Source organism: Ornithorhynchus anatinus, chromosome 4 (assembly GCF_004115215.2).
Source record: "Ornithorhynchus anatinus isolate Pmale09 chromosome 4, mOrnAna1.pri.v4, whole genome shotgun sequence".
Classification (NCBI taxonomy): Eukaryota; Metazoa; Chordata; class Mammalia; order Monotremata; family Ornithorhynchidae; genus Ornithorhynchus; species Ornithorhynchus anatinus.
In genome coordinates this window covers 115,713,044-115,739,834 of record NC_041731.1, presented here as the reverse complement: position 1 = coordinate 115,739,834, position 26,791 = coordinate 115,713,044, and the positions used below count along the sequence as shown (strand labels likewise).

Genomic DNA, 26,791 nt, shown 5'->3' with positions numbered 1-26,791 from the left:
TCCTCATCATCCCGAGTCCCTCCCTCTGCTCTACTCCCTTCCCCTTCCCACAGCACTTGTGTATACTTGTATATATTTATTACTCTATTTTATTAATGATGTGTATCTATCTATGATTCTGTTTATCTATTTTGATGGTTTTGATGCCTGTCTACTTGTTTTGTTTTGCTGTCTGTCTCCCCTTTTAGACTGTGAGCCCAATGTTGGGCAGCGACTGTCTCTATCTGTTTCTGAATTGTACATTCCAAGTGCTTGGTACAGTGCTCTGCACACAGTAAGCATTCAATAAATATGAATGAATGAATGAATGAATGAATGAATGAATGAGCAGATTTCTAACTCTGGCTCTACCAATTGTCTGCTCTGCGACCTTGTGCAAATCACTCAAATTCTCCTGCTGCTGCTGTGTACTCTTCAGCACTCAATACAGTGTCCTGCAAACAGTAGGTGCTCCTAAAATACAATCGATGGATTGCTTAACAAATACCACGATTATTTTCATTATGAACATTGTAGTTTCCACCTTGGATTTTTAACTACCCTACTTTCTATGAATAAGTGCTTAAATAATCCAGTAGGTAAGTTATGCACAAGATATGTACTACAGGAAGTTGTGGAGACTCAAATGTGCAGGTGATGCTGAAGAGCAGGGGGTGGAATACATCCAAGGAAGATTGGAAGTTAATTAATAGCTCCTAGAAGAGAGATTATTCAATAGAGCTTTGCAAATGGAGAGAGTTTGTCAAATTTGAAGGGAGAGTGCCAGGTGTGGTTAAGGGCAAGAGCAAGAGGTAAGAGATGGGAGAAATGAGAATGGGGCACAATTTTATCTGGATGAAAATTAATTCGATGAATGAAATGAAGGGTGTGAGCTGAGGTGTAGTGGTAAAAAAGAATAAATAAGAAAGAAGGAGAGGGTTGATTCATTGCTTCACAGCAATGCTATAAATGTTGATAGCAGTAGTAAGGTGGCCAGTCTTTCATTCCTGCTAAATTAAGTTATTAATGCCAAGTTTATCCTGATATGGAATATTTCAAAATATACTAGTTCTCAATGGGGTAGTTATCCACAAGCTCCTGAAAAACCAGTGGCAATTCTGAGACAAAAATATACCAGCGGGGAAAAGCATGTCTATTGCATGCTAAACTCAGCATCTGTAAAACATCATACTTTAAAACCCATTGGTGATTTTTTCTTTAAATCACACTGATATATTTAAATAAATCACAGGGATTTCCTCAAATAGTCATCAAGAGTGAAATTATTGAAAGCATAATTTGCCTGGGAGTCAAACTACCAGGAGTCAAATGATTTAGAAGTTAGTGGTAGGGCTGGTTCCAAGGAAAAATACAAATTGTCAAGATACTCTCTTTTCCCAAGCTGATTGGCCCCAAGCCCTAAATCGGGCTCTCACAAATGGTTCGCTGCAGCACAAACAAACACTGCCTGGGGATGCTGACAACTGAACTTGGTCACCATGATATTTTAAAAGGCAATTTTCTGAAGTTCATTCATTCAATCAGGTTTACTAAGTGATTACTGTGTGCAGAACTCTGTACTAAGTGCTTGTAAAGTATAATTCAACAACACAGACAATCGTGTCCACAATGGGCTCACAGCCCAGAAGGGGAGAGACAGGCATCAAAGCAGGTAAACGGGCATCAATAGCATCAATATAAGTAAATAGAATTAGAGATATATACACATCATTAATATAAATAGAATTATAAATATGTACATATATACAAAAGTGCTTTGGTTGGGGAAAGGGGTAGAGCAAAGGGAGCGAGTCGGGGCAATAGGAGGGAAGTGGGAGTGGAGAAAAAGAGGGGTTTAGTCTGGGAAGGCCTCCTGGAGGAGGCGAGCCTTCAGTAAGACTTTGAAGGGGGTGAAGTGTGATTGTTTGGTGGATTTGAGGAGGGAGGGTATTCCAGGCCAGAGGTAAGACGTGGGCCAGGGGTTGACGGTGGGACAGGTGAGAACAAGGCACATCGAGAAGGTTAGCACCAGAAAGTTCCAACCCCAGTGGCTCCTCTCCCAGGCAGGCAACATGTCTACCGACTCTTTTGTACTGTTTACTCACACTCACGTAGTAACTGCTCTTTAAACAATAACTGTTCAGTGAATACCTTTGGTTGAGTGATAATCAACATATTTAAGGGATCTAATCCCATTGTTAGTTGGTTTGTTTGGAAACCAAACAATTTGGGCCACTATTGTGTCATCTCAAATGGTTCATCCTTTCTCAGTCAATGTTTTTTGTTTTGTTTTGTTTTTTGTTGGTATTTGTTAAGCGCTTACTATGTGCAGAGCACTGTACTAAGCGCTGGGGTAGATACAGGGTAATCAGGTTGTCCCACATGAGGCTCACAGTTAATCCCCATTTTACAGATGAGGTAACTGAGGCACAGAGAAGTGAAGTGACTTGCCCATAGTCACACAGCTGACAAGTAGCTGAGCCGGGAATTGAACCCATGATCTCTGACTCCGAAGCCCAGGCTCTTTCCACGGAGCCACACTGCTTCCCATAATGTGTTCAGAGAACTCTACTAAGCAACTAGGAGAGTTTATAGTATTTAGAAGACGTGATCCCTGCCCACAAAGAGCTGATATAGCCTTAAGATAGCTGCCCTCCCTGTCACTCATCTTAATAGCTCAGGATGGACCACGCAACATCTCTATCTCTTCTCCTTTAGATTTCTGTATTTCCTTTGAGCAATATCATGGGTGCCATTTTAGTATTTTGGGGAAGAAAACAAAGGGAACTTCTAGAATAGAAAATTTAAATCTGTAATTTGGGGAAATTCTGACAAGGAATGTTCTGCCTCGTTGTTTTCTGTTCCTGGAAGTCCACAAAGCTAAACTTGATTCATCCAGCAAATTTAAATTTGGAAGCTTTTGTGACCTTCCCTGCCTCACCAAAAATGAAGACATTGTGTTTGAGAGGCTTTCTCACAAAGACTCTCACTGGCAAAAAATCTATCTTGGCAGTGTTCTATGTTCTTATCCACCCACACTCCTCTGCTAATCTCTTATTTATAAACCTAATATCATTATTACTATTATCATAATTATTACTATTATTACATTTGTGTAAGCTCTTTTTAATTTTTTAATGGTATTTGCTAAATGATTATCCCAGGGCTTAGTACAGTGCTTGGTACATAGTAAATGCAAACTAGTAAGGTTGGACACACTCCATGTCCCACATGGGGCTTACAGTCTTAATCCCATTTCACAGATGAGGTAACTGAGGCACAGAGGTCTCACTGCAGATGGGTATCCTCTTCTGACTCCCAGGATCGTGTTCTATCCGGTAGGTCACACTGCACCTTGCTGTGTACAGAGAACATGTTGGCCAACTCTACTGTACTGTACTTTCCAAAATACAGTTCTTTGCACATAGTAAGCACTCTAAAAATACAATTGAATATTGTTAGGTGTCAAGCACTATTCTAAGCATTGGGGTAAGTACTAGTTAATCAGATTGGACTCAGTCCTTGTCCGGCATGGAACTCACAGTCTAAGTAGGAAGGAGAACAAGTATTGAAACCCATTTAACAGTTGGGGATACAATGACAAGACACAGAGAAGTTAAGTAACTTTAAACTCATCCTCTAGACTGTAAACACGTGGGCAGGGAATGTGTCTGTCTATTGTTATATTGTACTCTCCCAAGTACTTAGTATAGTGCTCTGCACAAAGGAAGTACTCAATAAATACAATTGACTGACTGACTTATCTGAGATCACCCAGCAGGGAGGTGCCAGAGCTGGGAATAAAACCAAGGTCCCCTAACACAAAGGACTAAGCTCTTTCCACGAGGCCATGCTGCTTCCTTGGCACAAAAGTCACTACCATTACAATATTTTCAAAGCGTGAGCATTTATCTATGCATTCTGTGGCTTGATCCTTGTTTTTATGCAGTTTCTTGGACTGTATGAATGCTTTGATGGGTATAAAGGGCCACTTGTTCATTCATTCATTCAATCATATTTATTGAGTGCTTACATTCATTCAATAGTATTTATTGAGCGCTTACTATGTGCAGATGTGCAGAGCACTGTACTGAGAGCTTGGAAGGTGGAATTGGATAACAGAGACAATCCCTTCCCAACAATGAACTCACAGTCTAAACCGGGGAGACAGACAACAAAACAAAACAAAACAAGTAGTCTGGCAACAATATTGTCAAGATAAGGAGAAGCATAGATATATACACATCATTAACAAAATAGAGTGATAAATAATATATACAAATATGTCCAAGTGCTGTGGGGAGGGGAAGGGGGAAGAGCAGAGGGAGGGAGTAAGGGGAATGGAGAAGGGAGGAGGAGCAGAGGGAAAAGGAGGGTTCAGACTGGGAAGGCCTCCTGGAGGAAGTGAGCTCTCAGTAGTCCTTTGAAGAGGGGAAGAGAGTTAGTTTGGCTGATGTGAGGAGGGAGAGCATTCCAAGATAGTGGTAGGATGTGGTCCAGGGGTTGACTGTGGAACAGGAGAGAACGAGGCCTAGTGAAGAGGATAGCGGCAGAGGAGCGGAGTGTGCGGGCTGGGCTGTAAAGGAAAGAAGGGAGGTGAGGTAGGAGGGGCCCAGGTGATGGAGAGCTTTGAAGCCAAGAGTGAGGAGTTTTTTGTTGCCAAAAATCATTATCAAAATCATCTATGTAAGGTGCAAATCTGTTTCTTTTATTTTAAATGAAAAAAAAAATCATTAGTAAAAGCTAACCGAACGGCACACTCATCTTTGTCATCATAGGAAGCAGTGTAGTATACTGGGAAGAGCACCAGCCTGGGAGTCAGAGGACCTGTACTCTACTCCTTGCTCTGCGCCCCTTACCTGCTGTGTAAACTTTGGCAAGTCATTTAATTTCTCTGTGCCTCAGTTTCTTCATATGCAAATGGAGACTCAACACCTGTTATCTCCACTATGCAGCCTGTGAGTCCCATGGGTGACTTGACTGTCTTGTATCTAACCAGCACCTAGTACAATGCTTGCCCCATAGTAATCACTTAACAATTATCTCATTTATCATTATTATCATCTTTTGTCTACTGAAGTGCTGATCAGGCTACTGTAGAGCTGTTGATTCAACCATATTTATTGAGCTCTTATTATCAGTGGTATTTATTGAGCACATACTATGTGCAGAGCACTCTACTAAGCGCTTGGGAGAATACAGTATACTGTATGTGCAAAGCACTGTACTGAGCGCTTGGGAGAGGACACATTCCTCTCAACAGACACATTCCTTCCCACGAGGAGCTTACATTCTAGAGGATTCATCATGCAGATGGGCTGAAGGTCACCTTGGTCAGTGGCCTGCAGCCCCTAGCCCTCGGGGCACGGGGGGGGGGGGACATCGCCCCCGGCCATTTTCCAGACAAAGGTGGAGGTCCTGCAGGCCTCTGGTCCTCCCGCTCCCTCCCTAGTGACTCCTCCCTCCCTCCCCAGTGCCCTCATATCATTTCAGTGCAAATCCAGTTTTGAAACAGGCTTCCTCTTATCAAAGCTTTTACCACATTTTGTCTTCGAAGCTTAAATATCTCACCACAAACATACAAAACCTACTCATGTTTCTGGTCTGAAAGAGGGAAATGATGATAGGTTGCACACTCTTATTGATCTGAACCCTTCCCTTCCTTTGCTACCTTCTTTTCTTCTTTCTCCTCCCTCTCTGTCTCCTATCTTCCTCCCTTGAAAGCCATATTTAATATGACTATTACAAGTATTATCATTATTATTAATAATGACAATATTTCATCTATTGCTGTGCTTGGTCTTTGGTTAGTAAAACCCCATTTAAACTGCAATTTTCAGGATACACTCAGAGAATGCAAAGAAACCACATTTATTCCAAGAAACTACTTCTAAGTTTAATTATCTGCTTCCCCATCTCTCTCCCTCTCTCTCTCCTTCTTATTGTGAAGCTGCTTTTTAAAATAAATTTTACATTTCATTCTTTTTACCATGTCTGACTGCAATTTTTCCTTTCAATTCAAATTAGGGAGGGTTTGTCTTATTTCATGCCAACCCCTTCCACGCACAGCTCCTTTCCCACTAATTGGGGCTAAAATATATTCCTTGGTTTGAATGATCTGAATACATTTCTGAGGTTCTACAGATTATGAATTTCCAATAAGTTGTGGATGTATTCCCAAGGTCTCCCACTAGGATGAACTATTTATTTCAAAGCTCTGTGTGTTCAGTGAGTTCCTTTGTTATATTCTGGGGAAAGAAACAACTCTCCTGCTCTGATTCCAGAGAGGAATAACACAATTTCTTCCAAATGAGGTGAATTTCATTACAGGGAAGGCCACAAGATAAAGAAAAAAATGTATATATATATATATATATATATATATATATATATATGTATATATTTACAAATATACATATATGTGTATATATATAAAGAATTTTTTTTTTTTGCCTCAAAGTCAACATACTCAGGGATGGCCATTTTAGCCATGCGGAAGTTAGAAGAGAATTTGTGCTTCTGAGATGTTTTCTTCAGTACATAGAAATCCAATGCTTGTATACGTCATGTGTGGAATGTTATGTTAAACTTATTTCAGTTTATGATTCATAGCTCCTACCCCAGTTGCATATATGCATGGGTGCTGGATCCAATTCAAAGGCAGGTTTGGTTTCTGAAGCCCCAATCATCCAAAGAATTTAAGAAAGAAACACTTGCTCAATCAGATGGTTTTACTATCTAAATCGCCCACAAAGCTGTTGTTGTTTCTGGAGCTGTTCCCATAAAATGTAAGGAAGAAAAATTTTTTTAAAAAAGAGCCTCATCTGATTGTTCTTTCAGTATACTGGTGGGTTGAAATGATGGCAGGAATTACATTCACTGTGAGGCAGATTTTTCCACTTTGTTATTTGGGAAGAATGTGATTTGATTTACTCCCTCCTTAGACATTCATTTAGTCAAATGGTAACTTTTTTATGTTTATCTGCCCCTCTAGACTGTAAGCTCACTGTGAGCAGGGAATGGGTCCACCAACTCTGCCATATTGTACTCGATCAAGGTCTCTGCACACAGTAAGAATTCAATAAATATCGTCGATTGAATGATTGATTATTCTGGTTTTTTTGGCATTTGTTAAGCACTTACTATGAGTAGGCACTGTTCTATGCATTGGTGTGCATAGAACAAAAGATATTCAAGTTGGACAGAGTCCCTATCTCACTTAGGACTCAGTCTATCAGAGGAAAGAAGATTCAACCCCATTTTAAAGGTACAGAGAAGTTAGTGATATTGCCCAGAGAAGCAGCATGCCTAGTGGATAGAACACAGGCCTGGGAGTCACAGGGACCTGCGTTTTAATCTCGGCTCCACCTACTCATTGGCTGGGTGACCTTGGGCAAGTTATTTAACTTCTCTGTTCCTCAGTTACCTCATCTGTAAAATGAGGATTAAGACAGGGTGAGCCCCAAGTGGCACATGGATTGTATCCATCCTGATTAGCTTGTATCTCTATCCCAGCACTTAGTATGGTGTCTGGCCAACAGTGGGTGCTTAACAGATATCAATTAAAAAAAAGCCACAAAGCACATAATTTGTGGAGTTGGGATTAGAACCCAAGTCTTCTGCCTCCCAGGCCTGTGCTCTTTCCACTAGGCCAAGCTACTTCTCTGCTTTCAGTATTTTAACGTCAGATGGGTCTCCAAATGCTGATTCAAAGCACTATTGTCTCATTAGGTGAAGTTGCAGAAAGTCACTGGAGAGGAAAGAGGGTACAGTTCATCCTTTTTAAATAATTCACATTACTTCAAGAACAAGGACCTCAGTAAATACTCCTTGAAAATAATATTGGTAATAGAGCTAAAGATTTAGTTTACTATGATGACCCCAAGGAGTGATGGTCATCCTTAAAGATGCTGAAAGAATGAGGGACCCCTTGCTCTCCCTCCTGCCTGGAACTCTCCCTCTCCCTTCACTACCACTCGTTCCACCACTGGGCTTCCTTAAAACACAGCCTGCAGGAAATCATCAGCCAAACAAGCTTACCTAAAAGTGAAAAGATCAATGTGAAAACATCCCCTCAGTCATTGTCTGGAGCTCTCAAACAAATTCTGTGTTACTAATCAATAATTTCCCATGGCATATCTAGCTTTAGCTGCAGATCAATTTTAACCTCCCACAGAACAATTTAACAGCTGAGTATTATTCAGGAACTCCACAGATTCATTCATTCATTCATTCAATAGTATTTATTGAGCGCTTACTATGTGCAGAGCACTGTACTAAGCGCTTGGAATGAACAAGTCGGCAACAGATAGAAACAGTCCCTGCCATTTGAAGGCTTACAGTCTAATCAGGGGAGACGGACAGACAAGAACAATGGCAATAAATAGAGTCAAGGGGAAGAACATCTCGTAAAAACAATGGCAACTAAATAGAATCAAGGCGATGTACATTTCATTAACAAAATAAATAGGGTAATAAATATATACAGTTGAGCAGACGAGTACAGTGCTGAGGGGATGGGAAGGGAGGGGGGAGGAGCAGAGGGAAATGGGAGGAAAAGAGGGTTAAGCTGTGGAGAGGTGAAGGGGTGGTGGTAGAGGGAATAGAGGGAGAAGAGGAGCTCAGTCTGGGAAGGCCTCTTGGAGGAGGTGAGTTTTAAGTAGGGTTTTGAAAAGGGGAAGAGAATCAGTTTGGCAGAGGTGAGGAGGGAGGGCGTTCCAGGACCGCAGGAGGACGTGGCCCAGGGGTCGATGGCGGGATAGGCGAGACCGAGGGACGGTGAGGAGGTGGGCGGCAGAGGAGCGGAGCGTGCGGGATGGGCGGTAGAAAGAGAGAAGGGAGGAGAGGTAGGAAGGGGCAAGGTGATGGAGAGCCTCGAAGCCTAGAGTGAGGAGTTTTTGTTTGGAGCGGAGTTCGATAGGCAACCACTGGAGTTGTTTAAGAAGGGGAGTGACATGTCCAGATCGTTTCTGCAGGAAGATGAGCCGGGCAGCGGAGTGAAGAATAGACCGAAGCGGGGCGAGAGAGGAGGAAGGGAGGTCAGAGAGAAGGCTGACACAGTAGTCTAGCCGGGATATAACGAGAGCCCGTAGCAGTAAGGTAGCTGTTTGGGTGGAGAGGAAAGGGCGGATCTTGGCGATATTGTAAAGGTGAAACCGGCAGGTCTTGGTAACGGATAGGATGTGTGGGGTGAACGAGAGAGACGAGTCAAGGATGACACCGAGATTGCGGGCCTGAGAGACGGAAAGGTTGGTCGTGCCATCCAAGGTGATAGGGAAGTCCGGGAGAGGACCAGGTTTGGGAGGGAAGATGAGGAGCTCAGTCTTGCTCATGTTGAGTTTCAGGTGGCGGGCCGACATCCAGGTGGAGACGTCCTGGAGGCAGGAGGAGATGCGAGCCTGAAGGGAGGGGGAGAGGACAGGGGCGGAGATGTAGATCTGCGTGTCATCTGCGTAGAGATGGTAGTCAAAGCCGTGAGAGCGAATGAGTTCACCAAGGGAGTGAGTGTAAATGGAGAACAGAAGAGGGCCAAGAACTGACCCTTGAGGAACTCCAACAGTTAAAGGATGGGAGGGGGAGGAGGCGCCAGCGAAGGAGACCGAGAATGACCGGCCAGAGAGGTAAGAGGAGAACCAGGAGAGGACGGAGTCCGTGAAGCCAAGGTGAGATAAGGTATGGAGGAGGAGGGGATGGTCGACAGTGTCAAAGGCAGCAGAGAGGTCAAGGAGGATTAGAATGGAGTAGGAGCCATTGGATTTGGCAAGAAGGAGGTCATGGGTGACCTTAGAGAGAGCAGTCTCGGTAGAGTGGAGGGATGATAAGCCTACAGCCAGGCCAGGCCAAAACCTCCTGGAAAAAGTAAAAACAAAACGTAAAATGCTTACTTTAAGTAAAGGCACCACTTTGGCAGTTAATGCTTACTAATTTAGAACAAGTGGATAAAAACATTCTGAAACTCACCACTGAATGACCTTACTCACAAGCAGGTAAAAAATCATGCTCTCTCCCAAATAGCTGGTCCTGAGGTCAGAATATCTAAATTTTTAATAAAGTTTTGGAAGAAACTGGCTAAATTGGAACATTCTTAGTGATCACTGTTGCCTTGGCAAGGAGCTTCAATTTGGCATCTGGTAAGGTTTTTAAAAATAAACAATTTATCTAAATATTTCAAGTTCCTCCTTTGGCCTCGTTTTCCTGAAGCCCTACCTGAGTGCTGGGCCAGGAACTTAGCCCCAACAACACAGCTGCCGTTCTGCTCTGCCTAGTGCAATATTGATTTTCACCGCATGCTCGGTAAGTATCAATATTTTTGTACCTGAAGTAGAGCAGAAGCAACACAGTGAAATGCAGTCTGCCAGCAAATATGCAGTGTCAGTATGGAAAGATCCAAACAGGATTTAATTAGAAAGTTAAATAAGTGGAGAAGGAAATGTGGTAGTAATATAGGAAAGAGAAGGGAGTGAGACTAGGGGAGAAAGGTCAATAAAAAGGGAGGGGGCAGACCTGTTGTGTGCATTTGTGAGGAGCAGTAAAGGGAAACTTGAGAAGGGAAGGAGCAGCTGGACGATTTGTAAATGTGAAGTGTTTAGGAAGTCCTAAATTTTTCAATGATATTGGATGAACCTTGGTCCTCAGGTTCAAGCAATGGGTGATAGTCCTTTGCATCTCATCCTTCCCCGACATGTTTCTGATGAGGCATGAAATGCCATAAGCAAGTACGTGGGCAGGGTTATGATGCAGTGTGAAATGCTTGCAGAGGTGATATTAGCTATGGGACCAATTTATGGCAAAATTATGGCAGCAGAGTGCCTTTTTCTACTTTGTTATTTGGGAAGAATGTGAATTCATTTACCCCCTCCTTAGGCATTCATTTATATATATATATATATGTATATACACACACACATACACACACACACATATATATACACCTATATATATATATATACACATATATATATGGGGGTGGGGTGTATGTACCTATATATGTATATATACCTATTTTTATATATGTAGGCAAATGGTAACCTTTTTTACGTTTATCTGCCCCTCTAGACTGCAAGCTTACTGTGAACAGGGAATGGGTCAACCAACTCTGCCATACTGTACTCGGCCAAGTTCTCTGCACACAGTAAGAGCTCAATAAATACCATTGATTGACTGATTGATTATTCTTCCCTTTGTTTTTTATGGCATTAGTTAAGCACGTACGTGGCGCAGTGGAAAGAGCACGGGCTTTGGAGTCAGGGCTCATGAGTTCGAATCCCAGCTCTGCCACTTGTCAGCTGTGTGACTGTGGGCAAGTCACTTAACTTCTCTGTGCCTCAGTTCCCTCATCTGTAAAATGGGGATTAAGACTGTGAGCCCCACGTGGGACAACTTGATTCCCCTGTGTTTACCCCAGCGCTTAGAACAGTGCTCGGCACATAGTAAGCGCTTAACAAATACCAACATTATTATTATTATTAAGTAGGCACTGTTGTATGCATTGGTGTGCAAAGAACACAAGATATTCAGGTTGGACAGAGTCCCTGTCTCACTTAGGACTCACGGTCTATCAGAGGGAGGAAGATTCAACCCCATTTTAGAGGTACAGTGCACACAATAGGAGCTCAATAAATACCATCCATGGGCAGATTGATTATTCTTTCCCTTTTATGGCATTTGTTAATCACTTACTATGTGTCTTTATCCCCCAGATTAGACCATTATTTGCAGGATTCCTCCAGGGCCTGTCCACCTGCAGAACACCCTAGAAGGTCCTTCAGTCAGAAAACTTCCCAGGCCCTGAAAACATTCTCTCACTTGGAGAGCCGAAAGTAGAACACAGTTTTCCAGATTTCCTGAACATGGCTCTTTCCACTGGACCGATAAATAGAACTAAGAAACAATGTAGCTTGTTTTTCAGTGTATTGGGAATTTCTAAATATTCCCAACATGTTTTCTACATCTTTGAACTTGGAGATAAAATAATACTGTTCTATGAACCCTAATTTGGATAGATACACATATCTTTAAATTGTATGATACAAATTACTTATTTATTCATATTAATGGCTGTCTCCCCCTCTAGACTGTAAGCTCATTATGGGCAGGGAACATCTGCTAATTCTCCTGTACTGTAATCTTCCAAGTGCTTAGTACAGTTCTGTGCATGGAGTAAGTGCTCAACAAATAGGAGTGATTGACCAAAACTGAGGGATTCAGTCATTTTGGCAGTCTATTTCAAATAAGATAGAAACTGTTGGGCTTAACAGTGAAATGTTGTTTGCTTTGGGGTAAACGTTTGGCAACAAGTGTGAAATGCTCACATAAAGAGGATTGTTTCTCGTGAGCCACCTGGATATAGGGTAACGCTATTTTCATTCTCACATCAAGAATTTTAGCCTTCAGGGATTTAGAACAGCATATCGGTTGACTGGGAATAAACTCTTTTTCTCCTCTCTTGAAGAGTCAAGTTGAGCATGATGTTTCTCAACCTGGAATCTTACCTTTTCATATCTACCATACCCTAGCCCTCCCCAACTTAAACCCCTGCTTAAATACTATTTCCTTCAGAATGCCTTTCCTGATTAATTTATAGCACAACAACTGTCACCTTAAAATTTATGTTTCCATATGCTGTCTCAGAGATGGATGGTATATGTTGATCTATGAGCTCTATTTATTTGCTCACCTATTTATCCGTTTCATCTTTCCATATTATTTCTGTTGCCAGTTGTATACCTGCTTATTCCTTCACCGGTTACTTGTAAATAATTTCCATCTCCCTGTCAATGAGTTGTGTCTTGAGGACAGAGAACTTAAGTATTGATTCCATGGGAGTCTCTTCCAAATACTTTGTCCACTCATTCGATCGTATTTATTGAGTGCCTACTGTGTGTAGAACACTGACCTTGTCCAGTGCTCTGCACATAGTAGAAGCTAAGTAAATACAAATGATTTATTGAATGATAGAGCAGGAGGCAAGAGAAAGTGGGTCTCAACTGAGTAGTCCACTCTGAGGAGTTCAGAAGCACTCAGAGGGGCTGAACCATTTTCATTCATTCATTTAGTCGTATTTATTGAGTGCTTACTGTTGGCAGAGGACTGTACTAAGCAGTTGAAAAGTACAGTTGGGCAACATTTTAGCAACTTAAACACACACACACACACTTCCCCAAGTAGCCAGTTGTCTGGTTCTAGGGAAGCAGCGTGGTTCAGTGGAAAGAGCCCGGGCTTGGGAGTCAGAGGTCATGGGTTCGAATCCCAACTCTGCTCCTTGTCAGCCGTGTGACTTTGGGCAAGTCACTTCACTTCTCTGTGCCTCAATTCCCTCATCTGTAAAATGGGGATGAAGACTGTGAGCCTCACGTGGGACAACTCATTCCACTCATTAGAACAGTGTTCTGCATGTAGTAAGTGCTTAACAAATACCAATATTATTATTATTATTATTATTATTATTTGGCCCTGGATAGTCAAGCTTTTAGCTGGTCTGTCTCCAGTATGGATATAGCACTATATGTATTTACGCCTGAAATGTTCATTTTCAAGGCCCACCGTCTCTCCTCCCAGCCTTAAGTTCTGCAACTTGGAAAGAGCACACATTTTCAGTGGGTGCTGAGAATCAGTCCTCTAGAGCAAGTTGGGGAGCAAGTTAGGACTCTCTCTAAATAAAATACTCAATATATAATAATAATAATGGTATTTGTTAATGCTTACTATGTGCACTGTTCTAAGTGCTAGTGTAGATACAAGGTAATCAGGTTGGGCACAGTCCCTGTCCCACTTGGGGCTCACACTCTTAATCCCCATTTTGCAGATGAGGGAACTGAGGCATGGAAAAGTGAAATGACTTGCCTAAGTTCACATAGCAGAAAAGTCAGGGAGCTGGGATTAGAACCTACATCCTCTGACTCCCAAGCCCATGCTCTTGCCAGTAGGTCATGCTGCTTCTCAGTGTTGTAGAGCCATAAAAAGGTGGGTATGATGTCATTTCATTACACTGTATAATATTAATGGTATTTGTTAAGCACTTACTAGTGCTGAACACTATTGTAAGTGCTGGGATAGATACAAGGAAATCAGGTTGTTCCACATGGGGTTCACAGTCTTAATCCCCATTTTACAGATGAGGTAACTGAGGCACAAAGAAGTTAAGCAGCTTTCCCCAGGTCACACAGCAGACAAGTGGTGGAGCCGGTATTAGAACCCACTTCCCCTGACTCCCAAGGACGTGCTCAATATCCACAGTTATGCATCTGACATTACACATGTGGCTGTACCTGGTAACTTTGAGTGTCACGAACAGTTACCTGGTCCCAGTATTGGGCTAACTACTTTTTTAACAAAGAAGGAAAGTAAAATACTGAACACCCACTGTCTCCACCTCTTCCCCTCCAATTCTCTCCTTGACCCCCTCTAATCTATCTTTTGTTCTCTTTGCTCCACTGAAACAGCCCTCTCAAATGTCACCAGTGATCTCCTTCTTGCCAAATCCAATGGCCTCCACTCCAGCCTAATCCTCCTCCACCTCTAAGCTGCCTTTGACATCAGTGACTACCCTCTTTTCCTGAAAACATTAACTGACCTTGGTTTCACTGACACTGTCCTCTCCCAGTTCTCCACCTATCTCTCCTGGCTCTCATTTTTAGTCTTTTTGGCAGGTTTCACCTCTGCCTCCGACCCCCTAATGAAGGAGTCCCTCAAGGCTCAGTTCTTGGTCCCCTTCTATTCTCTATTTACACCCACTCCCTTGGAGAACTCAATTGCTCCGATGGCTTCGACTACCATCGCTATGTGAATGATTCACAAATCTACATGTCCAACCCTGGTCTCTCTCTCCTTCACTGCAGTCTTGCATTTCCTCCTGCCTTCAAGACATCTCCACTTGCATGCCCCACTGACAACTCAAACTTAACATGCAAAACTAAACTCCTTACCTTCCCACCCAACTGATTTTCCCTTCACTGTAGTCAGCACCACCATCTTCCCTGTCTCCACTAGCTTGGAAACTAGGTGTTATCCTAAACTAATCTTTCTAATTCTACTCACATAAATCAATCAGTCACCAAATCCTGTTGGTTCAACCTCACAGCATCGCTAAAATCTGCTCTTTCCTCTCCATCCAAACTGCTAACGTGTTAATCAGCGTGGCTCAGTGGAAAGAGCCCGGGCTTGGGAGTCAGAGGTCCTAGCTCTGCCGCTCGCCAACTGTGTGACTTTGAGCAAGTCACTTCACATCTCTGGGCCTCAGTTCCTTCATCTGTAAAATGGGGATTAAAACTGTGAACCCCACGTGGGACAACCTGATCACCTTGTATCCCCCCAGCGCTTAGAACAGTGCTTTGCACATAGTAAGTGCTTAACAAATACCACCATTATTATTATTATTATTATTATTAATCTAAGCATTTATCCCAACTCACCTTGATTGCTGTATCAGCCTCCTCACTGACCTCCCTGCCTCCTAACTCCCCTCACTTTGGTCCATATTTCACTCAGCTGCCTAGGTCAGTTTTCTACAATTCAATCCATTCAATCCATGTTTCCCCACACCTCAAGATCCCCCAGTGATTGCCCATCCACCTCTGCATCAAACAGAAACTCCTTATCATAAGTTCCAAAGGACCTGATATCCTTGCTCCCTCCCACCTGACTTCCCTGATTTTCTACTACAATCCAGCCCATACTTCACTCCCCTATTACCAACCTGCACATTGTACCTCAATCTCATCTATCTCACCACTGACCCCTTGACACAGCCTACCTCTGGCCTGGAACATAATAAAAATAATAATAATATTTGTACTTGTTAAGCCCTTACTATGTGCCAAACACTGTTCTAAGCACTGGAGTAGATAGATACAAGTCAATCTGGATGGACACAGTGCTTGTCCCACATGGGGCTCACACTCTTAATCCCCATTTGGGGCAATTGACTTGTCCAAGGTCACCCAGCAGATATGTGGCAGAGCCAGGATTAGAACCCAGATCCTTCTGACGCCCAGACCTGTGCTGAGACTAAGCTACACATCCTCCCTCCTCATGATTATGTTTTGTTTTTGTCCGCCTGTCTCCCCCAGTTAGACTGTGAGCCTGTCACTGGGCAGGGATTGTCTCTGTTGCCAAATTGTACATTCCAAATGCTTAGTACAGTGCTCTCATATAGTAAGCGCTCAATAAATACTATTGAATGAATGAATGTACAACAGACAATCATCACCCTCTCCATCTTCAAAGCCTTAGTCAAAGCACATTTACTCCAAGGGACCTATCAGGAGAAAGTGGATTTGCATCCTTTATTCACCCTACCCTCAGCACTGATGTATATAACTGTAATTCATTACTTTAGCATGGCTCAGTGGAAACAGCACGGGCTTTGGAGTCAAAGGTCATGGGTTCAAATCCCGGCTCTGCCACTTGTCAGCTGTGTGACTGTGGGCAAGTCACTTAACTTCTCTGTGCCTCAGTTACCTCATCTGTAAAATGGGGATTAAGACTGTGAGCCCCACTTGGGACAACCTGATTCCCCTGTGTCTACCCCAGCGCTTAGAACAGTGCTCTGCACATAGTAAGCACTTAACAAATACCAACAAATACCAACATTATTAATATCAATAAATCCCTTTAGCTCACTTAGGACAGGCTACATGTTTACCAGCTCTGTTATATTGTATATTCCCAAGTGCTTAGTGTAATGCTCTGCACACAGCAAGTGCTCATTGAACACAAACTGATTGACTGATTGCTAGGTGTGATAAATTGCCTTTCTGAAGTAAGTTTATGGCTTAATATAGGAGAGATTATTCACTTTATAAGGATGGACCATATTTAGGTTTTTATTAGCCATTTGTGACATAGTTCTAGACTGTATAAAATGACCAATTGATAAAACCAAAGCCAGTCACATCAGGAACAGATTCAATTTTTGTTTTACTTTCAAATTCAGAGAAACTGGCTAGCTTTCTGACATTTAAAAGAAACAGCATGACTTTCATCTCAATTAGAAGGTTATATAATTAAGTATTTCAATTTATAAATTAGAAATTCTCTGTGCATTTACTTAAGCTGACTTTCCTGGTATGGATTTCATTTTTCCTTCCATGATCCAGACATTCATTTCAAATATATTTTGGAATAAGGCAGATATTCAGGCAGAAAAATAACTGATTTTTCCCAATAGCTCAGCCTCAAAATTTTTTTCAGTGGCTACACACAGCTTTAATTTGAAGGGTTTTTGTGTGAATAAAATATGTTCTTTAAAAAGGGGGAAAAAGGTTGAAGGTATTTCATTTTCACATGATTTTCTCACAGATCTGCACAAGGTAACTTTATTTTTTTGATTTTTTTTTCTAGGATAAAACTTCCTGAGACCAGAATCCACCCAGGAAAAAGCTCAGTTTTAATGCTGATTGAGGTTCATGGGCAGAGTATGTTTACTGTTGTTGGTCACAAGTTTGCCTGGGCCAATCAGAACTCATGCAAGAGAGCACACCCATCAGGGCAAAAGTAAGTATTAATAATATTGGTATTTGTTAAGTGCTTACTATGTGTCAAGCACTGTTCTAAGTGCTGGGGTAGATACAAGGTAATCAGGTTGTCCCACGAGGGGCCCACAGTCTTAATCCCCATCTTACAGATGAGAGAAATGAGGCACAGAGAAGTTAAGTGACTTGCCCAAAGTCACACAGCTGACACGTGAGGGAGCCGGGAGTAGAACCCATGACCTTTAACTTCCAAGCCCGGGCTCTTTCCACTGAACCATGCTGCTGTGCCCAGTGAAACAAGCCCCATCTTCAAATGATGACAAAATCATCTGTGTGGGGACTGTTGCTTATTGGAATGAAAAGGGTAGAACTAGCTTTCACTGAGTTTGGGGTCCATTTTGGAAATGAGTTGCACGATTCATTCAGTTGTATTTATTGAGCTCTTACTGTGTGCACAGAACTGTAATGAGCTCTTGGAAAGTTCAATACAGCAGTAGAGAGGGACGATTCCTGCCCTTGATGGGCTCACAGTCTAGCCGTTTGATTTTAGATTCCTGAGTGCAAATCTCTTCGTGGGGTTAGGTGGAGGGAGATCTTTATTCATTCATTCAGTAGAATTTATTGAGTGCTTACTGTGTGCAAAGGACTGTACTGACCACTTGGGAGCATGCAATATAACAATAAACAGACACATTCCCTGCTCACAAACACATTCTCTGCCCACAGTGAGCTCTCAGTCTAGAGGAGGAAACAGACATAAATATACATATATATACGTGTAAATAAATGTGTTAATTAAGATGTTGCTGAAGGTGTCATTTCTGGGAAGTTTTTAGGCACATGTCAACACCTGTTCTATTTCCATTAAAGCACCACTTTGTCCATCTTTACAAAATTTCAAGAAATAGAAGCATTAAGCAACCAAAAATCAATCAAAAATATACACTGGTAACTTGCTGCTGAATTATAGCCATGACTGAAGATCAAATTTGCCACCACTATATATTTTGACTCACTTTAGCTATTAATAAATACTCCCTGGGCACTAGTAAAGCAAATAGCAATTATCAAATATCTACTTTCTGCTTTATATACCCCTTTCAAATAAACCTTCAATCATTTTTTACAGGACAGGTACATTTTCCATCAGAAAAGAAATGTGCCCTTTAATTTTTTACCAGAAAGAAAATTTTATGATGGGCTACCAGGTGTGCCATTGTTATGTCTGTCATTTAATCATGGAATTTATTTAATTTCAAACCTTCCTCAGTGTAACCCACATATATTTGAAATAAAATATGCAAATAAATTCAGTCTCTGGAGAAGGATAAATTCAACCGTGAAGCAGAATAGATTTCCATTTTCCTAATGCACTTTGGCACTTCTGTGTGTCCAGTTCCATTAGCCTAAGAAGGTATCTCTAGCTCTGTCGGGCCCAAAGAATGTGTTAAAATGACATGGTAAATTTTGGGTTCTGAGAATAAATAAAGCCTGAATAAAAAAGACCTGCAGGACCACATATCTACAGTAGAAACATTTAATGCATTTTAAATGTCCAAAATCATAATTCTTCACCCAAAATAGGTAATATATGTTTGAACAGAAACATTATTTTTCCCCAAAGTATCCGAACCCTAAAAACCAATGTCACTTTAAATGCTTTGGAAGCTCATACCTGGATTCTGACTCTGTAAAGGAAAAGTGGTGTGTGACATTTCAGGCCCATTACGCCTTTTGACATTAAGCAACCGATAATTAGCCAAAGTACATAGCTATATTCCAACATGTTGAAGGAGAAAATGACAATGAAGTCTGAAGAAAAGAGTTGCCAAGAAATAGCTTTGACATTTGGATTAAAAAAAAAAATCCCTTAAGGCCACTGGGATTCACAACAAAAACACAGGTGAGGTGAAGTGGCTCTTAAAATAAAATGTGGTTTAGTAAAGTGTTAAAATGAAAATGATGTGAAGGGAGGAGAGCTTCACAAGTTAAATTTTGGTTCTGCACTCCAATTTTCCCTCTCTTGCTGGTGAGTGGGCCTCACAGTATTATTTGCAAAACCTATCTAATATGGAGGTTAAATATGTAGTTACAGAGTTTTTATGAAAGGCTAAAGTGAGAACTCAAGGTCAAATTGAATGTTATAGGATCTAATGCACAGTTCTTCTATATGCAAAATTTAATCTAAGCTGAGGCATTGCAGAGTCTAAATTGAGTCTCTCAGTCCCTCCCCCTCTCTCTCCAACCCCTGCATCGTGTCATCTGCACTTAAAGCATCTTGAAAATATCCATCCCTTCTTCCACAAAAAGGAATTGAAACATAGGAATTGATGATCGGATCTGTTTTTATCTCAACTGTATCTTTTTATGGACAATCTGTGCTGTTTAAAAAAAAAAAAAGAAAAGGTAATAGCAACGGTAGAATGGCATACCGCTCACCAGGGCAAGGCACCGAAGTCCTCCAGATACTCTTTCTGGTCTTGGTTTCTCTTTGATCCCAACACCCCAAGATATATTCGAACCATGCAATTCCCTTAAAGAGGGATGCAAATAGAAGTTGCCCTGTTTTTCCCACTCCATCCATTCTGACCAGTTTTCTGGGTTAAGTTCTGCACCAAGTTCGCACCTCTTGAAAGGTCTTATCTTATGCCATCGAGTCATTTCCAACCATAGTGATATCACGGACACATCTCTCCCAGAATGCCCCGCTCTCCATCTGCAATCGTTCTGGCAGTGGACCATAGAATTTTTTTTAATAAAAATACTGAAGTGTTTTACCACTGCCACCTTCCATGCAGTAAACTCGAGTTTCCAAACTTGACCCTCTCCCATGCCACTGCTGCCCAGCATGGGTGAGTTTTGATGTGTAGCAGATTGCCTTCCATTCGCTAGCCACTGGCCAAGCTAGGACTGGAATGGGTAGGCCTCTGCTTGACTCTCCCTCCCATAGCCACAACTGGTAGAGTACTGGAAACTCTCCAGGTGCGACCCTGAGAGGTCTCTCGAAAGGTAGGATGGAAAATTGCAGCAATCGAACACTGGCTTCTGCTGTAAGTTACTTCTACTTCGACTCACTTGGCTCTCAGCAAAATATCCTGTCCTTGCTGGCTGAAAGAATGCCAGGGAGAAGTCAACTGTGGGGTAAATGTGATGAAACCAGTGGAGACTCAGTCCCATGAGTAACCCAATCTCCTGTGCAATGATTCTTTGAAATATTCCCACAAAGCCACCTTTGTCAATTAGGGTTTCTAATGCTTTTTCTAGAGTGAGAGTTTGGAGAACATCCATCCAATCCCTCTAAAGTAATTTGAGACTAACCTAGGTCATTTTCCCTCACTAAAGATAATGTTTAGATCTTCCATAATTGGTTCTGCTTGTTGATTCAAATCACTGAAAAGTACCTGACCTCACATTGCTTTGTTGTTCTTCAATACGTGCCTGTGGCATATTTGAGCCATTTTACAGCCAGAGAGATGCAGGGCTGAAGGATGGAAGAACTCAGGGGCAGGGCCTTGATTTTCAGTTAGAAAGAAACAGAAATGGAACAAAATATAGAACTGTCTGATTCACAATTCAAGATTAAATCCTCTGGAAAGAGCTGGAGCAGCAGTAGCAGCATTTATTGAGCATTCACTTGGTCTATGGAACCGCACTAGCTACTTGGGAAGTACAGAATAAAGAACTAGCACAATCCCTGGCCTCAAGGCGTTGACCCTTTAATGGGGGTGACAAGCATCGAGATACATAAAACTCAGATGTTCAGAGAGATTTTTATAATAATAATGTTGGTATTTGTTAAGTGCTTACTATGTGCAGAGCACTGTTCTAAGCACTGGGATAGATATAGGGTAATAAGGTTGTCCCAGGTGAGGCTCACAATCTTCATCCCCATTTTACAGATGAGGGAACTGAGGCACAGAGAAGTTAAGTGACTTGCCTACAGTCACACAGCTGACAAGTGGCAGAGCGGGAATTTGAACCCATGACCTCTGACTCCCAAGCCCAGGTTCTTTCCACTGAACCACGCTGCTTCCCTATGGTATTTGTTAAGTGCTTGCTCTACCTCAGACACTGAACTTTTAAGTGCTGGGGTAGATACCAGCCAATCAGGTTGGACACGATACTTGTCCATGTCCCACATGGGGCTTACAGTTTTAATTCCCATTTTACATATGAAATACGTGAGACACAGAAATGTTAGCTGACTTGCCCATAGTCACACAGCAGACAGGTGGATTTGCATTAATATTACGGAGTGAATAAATAAGCTCATAAATGCTAGAGTTGAAGGATGGAATCATACCAGTCCAGAAAAGATTGCTGGAGGAGGAGGGATTTGAATGTGGTATGAACCGTGGACCCTCTGATGTGGGGAGAGAGAAAGTTGTAAACCAGGGTAATAACATGAGTAAGGGACAGAGTAGGGAGAGTTAGCTAGTCGACTTACTTCGGAGGAACAAAGACCTCAAGTTTGATAATAGTGATCCCTAAAGAGTGAGATTTACATTTCCAAACTGATAAAAATAATTCATTCATTCATTCATTTAATCACATTTATTGAGTGCTTACTGTGTGCAAAGCACTGTACTAAGCGCTTGGAAAGTACAATTCAGCAACAGATAGAGACAATCCCTACCCAACAACGGGCTATAATTGTGGAATTTCTTAATCACTATATGTCAGGCACTGTACTAAGTGCTGGGGTAGATACAAGCAAATGTGGTTGGACACAGTCCCCATCCCACATGGGGCTCTCAGTCTTAATCCCCATTGTACAGATGAGGGAAGGGAAGCCCAGAGAACTGAAGTGGCTTGCCCAAGGCCACACGGTAGACAAGTGTTGGAGTTGTGATTAGAACCCAGGTTCTTCTGACTCCCAGGCTTGTGCTCTGTCCATTCAGCCATGCTGCTACTCTTAAATAATGCCAGACACACATTTCCAAACCTTCACAAATCCACAAGCTTCACATATAAAAAGTTACAGATTTCTATGACATCACTCAGTCAATTTACCCAAATAAATGACATTTACCCTTAGAAGAAAGTAAATGAAAAGATCAATGGTTCTGTGTTATGAAATACTACTGCACGTACACAGTCCTACTGTGTCATGACACCTTACAGCAGGTAGAGTTCACTTTGCAATGTTCATTGGTTCAGTGTGTGTGTACACAAACAAGCAGTTGCTTCAGTAATGCAGGATGCTGATCCCAAACAAGTTTGGGTTTTCAAAACAATTTCCTTAATTCTCTAATCTCATTCCAACTAAACTATGGATTGAAACCACATGATATATCAGAACTGGTCTAAAAGCTTTCTGTGAGCAAGCGATACATTTTGTGCATCTATTGTGTCATCCAAGCATTTGGTAGGCACTCAGTAGGCATTCAATAAATGCCTGTACTACTTCTATCTAGAAGAGGAACAAATAACAGGTAATGTGGAACTTGGCCTGTGATTATATGAGAGAAGCAGTATGGCCTAGTGGAAAGAACACAGGGCTGGAAGTCTGGAGTTCTGGGTTCTAATTCAGCCTCTGGCATTTGCTTGCTGTGTGACCTAGGGTAATTCATTTAATTTTTCTGCACCTCAGTTTCCTCACATGAAACATCAGGCTAAATCTTCATTCTTGTCAAACTGTGAGCTCTCTGTGGGACAAGGACAATGTCTCAGCTGAATAGCCTGTCATCTACTCCAATGTTTAACATAGTGCTTGACTTATAGTAAAATGTTTACCCAAAACCAACATTAATTATGATTTTAGTCATTTTGTTTGATTTTTGCCTTCTTGTTAAGCTTAGAGTAGAAAACTCATTTGACCATTTTTTTCTGTTCTATCAAATCTTTCCTTTTCCCTTGAGCTTATCACCTTCATCTTTCAAATTACGCCTCCTGACTTGCCTCAAGTATCAACGCCTGTCTTTCCATAATCTCAGTGATTCAGAAGCCACAGTTTCTCAAGACATGGTGATTTCCAAGAACACAATCATAGTGCTTTGGAAGATTTGACTGTACTGGTCCAACAGGGCTCATGCTGACATGAAGATGTGATTTATACCTTCACTTTTATTTTTAACAGTGGGAAAATAATATCCTACATGCCTGGTTTGAAGAAACTGTCCCCTTAATCTTCCAATATGTCTTAGTGTGATAGCCACTGTGGTGTCATCGATATTTAGGCTAACTTGAGACCATCTCTTATGTAAAATGGGTCCTCTGTAATAGCATCTTGGAAGGGCAAACCCCACTTTCTGCAAAACTGGAAAATTCTAGTTTAGAGAATTTGTGCCTTTTGGAAATGTGCTCTGCAAGATTTGTCTGACCCTGAAGCTTCTATGGGAAAGTAATCATTATAGATTCAGATCTGATGCCCTGCAATAACAGATCACAGGCGTGACCCAAATGCAATTCTTAAGAATAGCAAGGCAGAGCCATGATAATGGTCTATTCAGGCGAGGGTGAAAATAAGATTTTAATATTAAGGCAGCATTATAGACCAGAGTTCCTTTACCCTTCTTTCGTTTTTTTTTTCTTGTTTTCTTTTTAAATAATGTTATATATTAGTTTCTGGGGAACTCCCCCACTTTCATGGCTCTCACTTCTCCCTCTAACTGGATGGCTCAAATAACCACCTCTCTAGCCCCAGACTTTCTCTTGTTATTCTCTCATTTATTGTTGCCTTCAGGACATTTCAACTTGGGTATCCCACTGGAACCTCAATCTCAGCAGGCTTAAAACTGAAATTATCACCCCTCAAAACCCAACTCTTCCTAATTTTTCCAATCTTGTTGAAAACACCCTCAGACCCGCGGTCCCAGAAGCCTCCAAGATTGATGCCATCTTTGACTCCTCACTATGTCTAAACTGTGACTAAAGACCCACCCCTCTGACTCATTACCATTATCAATCTTCTCTAGAATGTAAGCTCACTGTGGGCAGGGGATGTGTCAGTTTATTGTTACATTGTACTTTCCCAAGCTCTTTGTACACAGTACCTGGTTGAGTGCTCTGCACACAGCAAGCACTCAGTAAATACGACTGAATGAATGAATGAATTCTCAGTGTTCCCAGGCTCCGGCCTATTTATACCACAGTCCTTAGCAATCAATCAATTAATGGTATTTACATAGTGCCTACTGTGTGCAGAGCATCATACTAAGTGATTGGGAGAGTACAGTATGGCAGAGTTGGTAGATAGGTTCCCAGTCCATAAGGAGCTTACATCCTAGAGGAAGAGACAAATATCAAAATGAATGAATTACAGATATGCCCATAAGGATGTGTGACTGAAGGTGGCATGAATGTCAAGTGCTTAGAAGGTACAGATCTAAGTGCATTGGTAATGTAGAAGGAAGAGGGAATAAGGAAAATGAGGGCTCAGTTAGGAAGGGCCAGTTTGAGGAAATGTGATTTAATAAGGCTTTGAAGGTGGGAAGAGTGGTGGTCTGTCACATATGAAGGAGGTGGGAATTCCAGGCCAGAGGGATTACATGGACAAGGGGTCAAAGTAAAGTGCTAAGGCTGGCATTAGAGGTATAAAGTATGCAGGCTGGTTTGTAATGGGATATCAACAAGGTAAGGTAGTAAGGGGCAAGATAAGTGATTTAAATTCACTAAATCATATTTATTGAGCATTTACTGTGTGCAGAGCACTGTACTAAACATTTGGAAAGTAGAATTCATCAATAGACCCAATCTCTGCTCACACCAGGATTACAGTCCAGATTTCTAGACTGTGGACTGTGAATACAAGCACAGGAATGGGCAACAACTGGAGGTTTTTGAGTATGGATAGGTGGACTGAATATTTTGTTAGAAAATTGATCCAGACAGAAGAGTGAAATAAGGGCTGGTGTGGTGAGAGACAGGAGGCAGGGAGATAGGTGAGGAAGCTAATGCAGCAATCAAGCCAGGATAGATTTAAATGCTTGGATCAGTGTGGTACCAGTTTGGATGGATTGGAAAGGGTGTGTTCTAGAGATCGATCAACTAATCAATCCATCATATTTATTGAGTGCTTAGTATGTGATGAGCACTGAACTAGGCGCTTGGGAGAGGACAATGCAATAGAGTTAGTAGACATTCCCTGCCGACAGAGAGCTTACAATCTAGAGGGGAAGACAGACAATATAAATGATTTATAATATACAATTTAAAATATATACATAAGTGCGAGGCATACAAAAATGCCAGGGAGATGCTGTGAAGGTAGAATTGACGGGATTTGGTGATAGACTGAATATATCAGTTGAATACTTACTATTATTATCATTATTATTAATTATTATGTGTTTACTTTGTGCTACCACTGTTCTAAAGTCTGTGGTGGATACAAGATAATCAGGCTGAATACAATCCTTGCCCCATGTAGGGCTTACAGTTTAGGTAGAGTGGAGACCCTGCATTGAATCTCCATTTTACATGTGAGGAAACTGAGGCACAGAGAAGTTAAGTGACTTCTCCAAGGTCAGTCAGCAGATTACTGGCAGAACTGGGAGTAGAATGCAGGTCCTCTAACCCCCAGTTCTGTACTCTTTCCACCAGGCCACACTGTTTCTCAGAGGTAAGAAGAGAAGAATTGAGGAGAATTCCAAGGTTACACATCTTTAACAGAAAGAACAGCGGAGTTGTCTACAGTAATGGGAAATATGCAGAGGGTAGAGTTTGAGTAGGAAGATGAAAAGTTTTATTATGGTCAGAACACCTATTACTATTACTACTAGTCACGAGACCACCTACTTCAGGGATTGTGTCTGACTTGATTATCTAACCTAGAATGTGGGTATGTAGTTCAGATCTATTGGAGCATTTAACAGAGAGTAAGTGTTTAGCAAACACTGCAATTATTGTTATTGTTATCACTCAGCACAAGTCTCTGCACTATTTTCCAATGGCTACCCCTTTTCCTCTGCTTAAAGCATTTTTTAACATACTTTCATTATCTTTCTCTATTTTATTTATCAGTTGCTTGCTACATCTTGCACTCTTTACTCCTCCGAAGGTGACCTGTGTTCTATTCCCCACTGTTCCATATTTGATTCTGTCCTCATACTCTTCCTCTACCAGATACTCTTTCTCCATCTAGATAGTGAATTCTAAGGATGGATTGACAATGAGTAGATTATTTTTAATAGAATAAAAATAATAATGCTAATAATAAAAATGCTATTTGTTAAGTGCTTGTTGTGTGCCAGGCACTCTACTAACTACTGGGGTGGATACAAGCAAATTATGTTGGATGCAGTCTCTGACCCCCCGTGGGGCTCACATTTCTCAGCTCCCATTTTACAGATGGGATATTTAAGGCACAGAGAAGTGAAGTGACGTGTCCAAGGTCACAC

At 41.6% G+C, this 26,791-nt stretch overlaps 1 protein-coding gene and 1 non-coding gene across 2 annotated transcripts in view; both read right to left on the bottom strand.

Moving 5' to 3' along the window:
• The window catches only part of NEGR1 (neuronal growth regulator 1), a 1,090,779-nt gene that overhangs the window by 696,312 nt on the left and 367,676 nt on the right, over window positions 1-26,791 (bottom strand). The window lies entirely within an intron of this gene.
• On the bottom strand, window positions 20,313-20,450 carry LOC114811900. Its single transcript, XR_003759596.1, has one exon. It is a non-coding gene; the product is annotated as a small nucleolar RNA SNORA7 (small nucleolar RNA).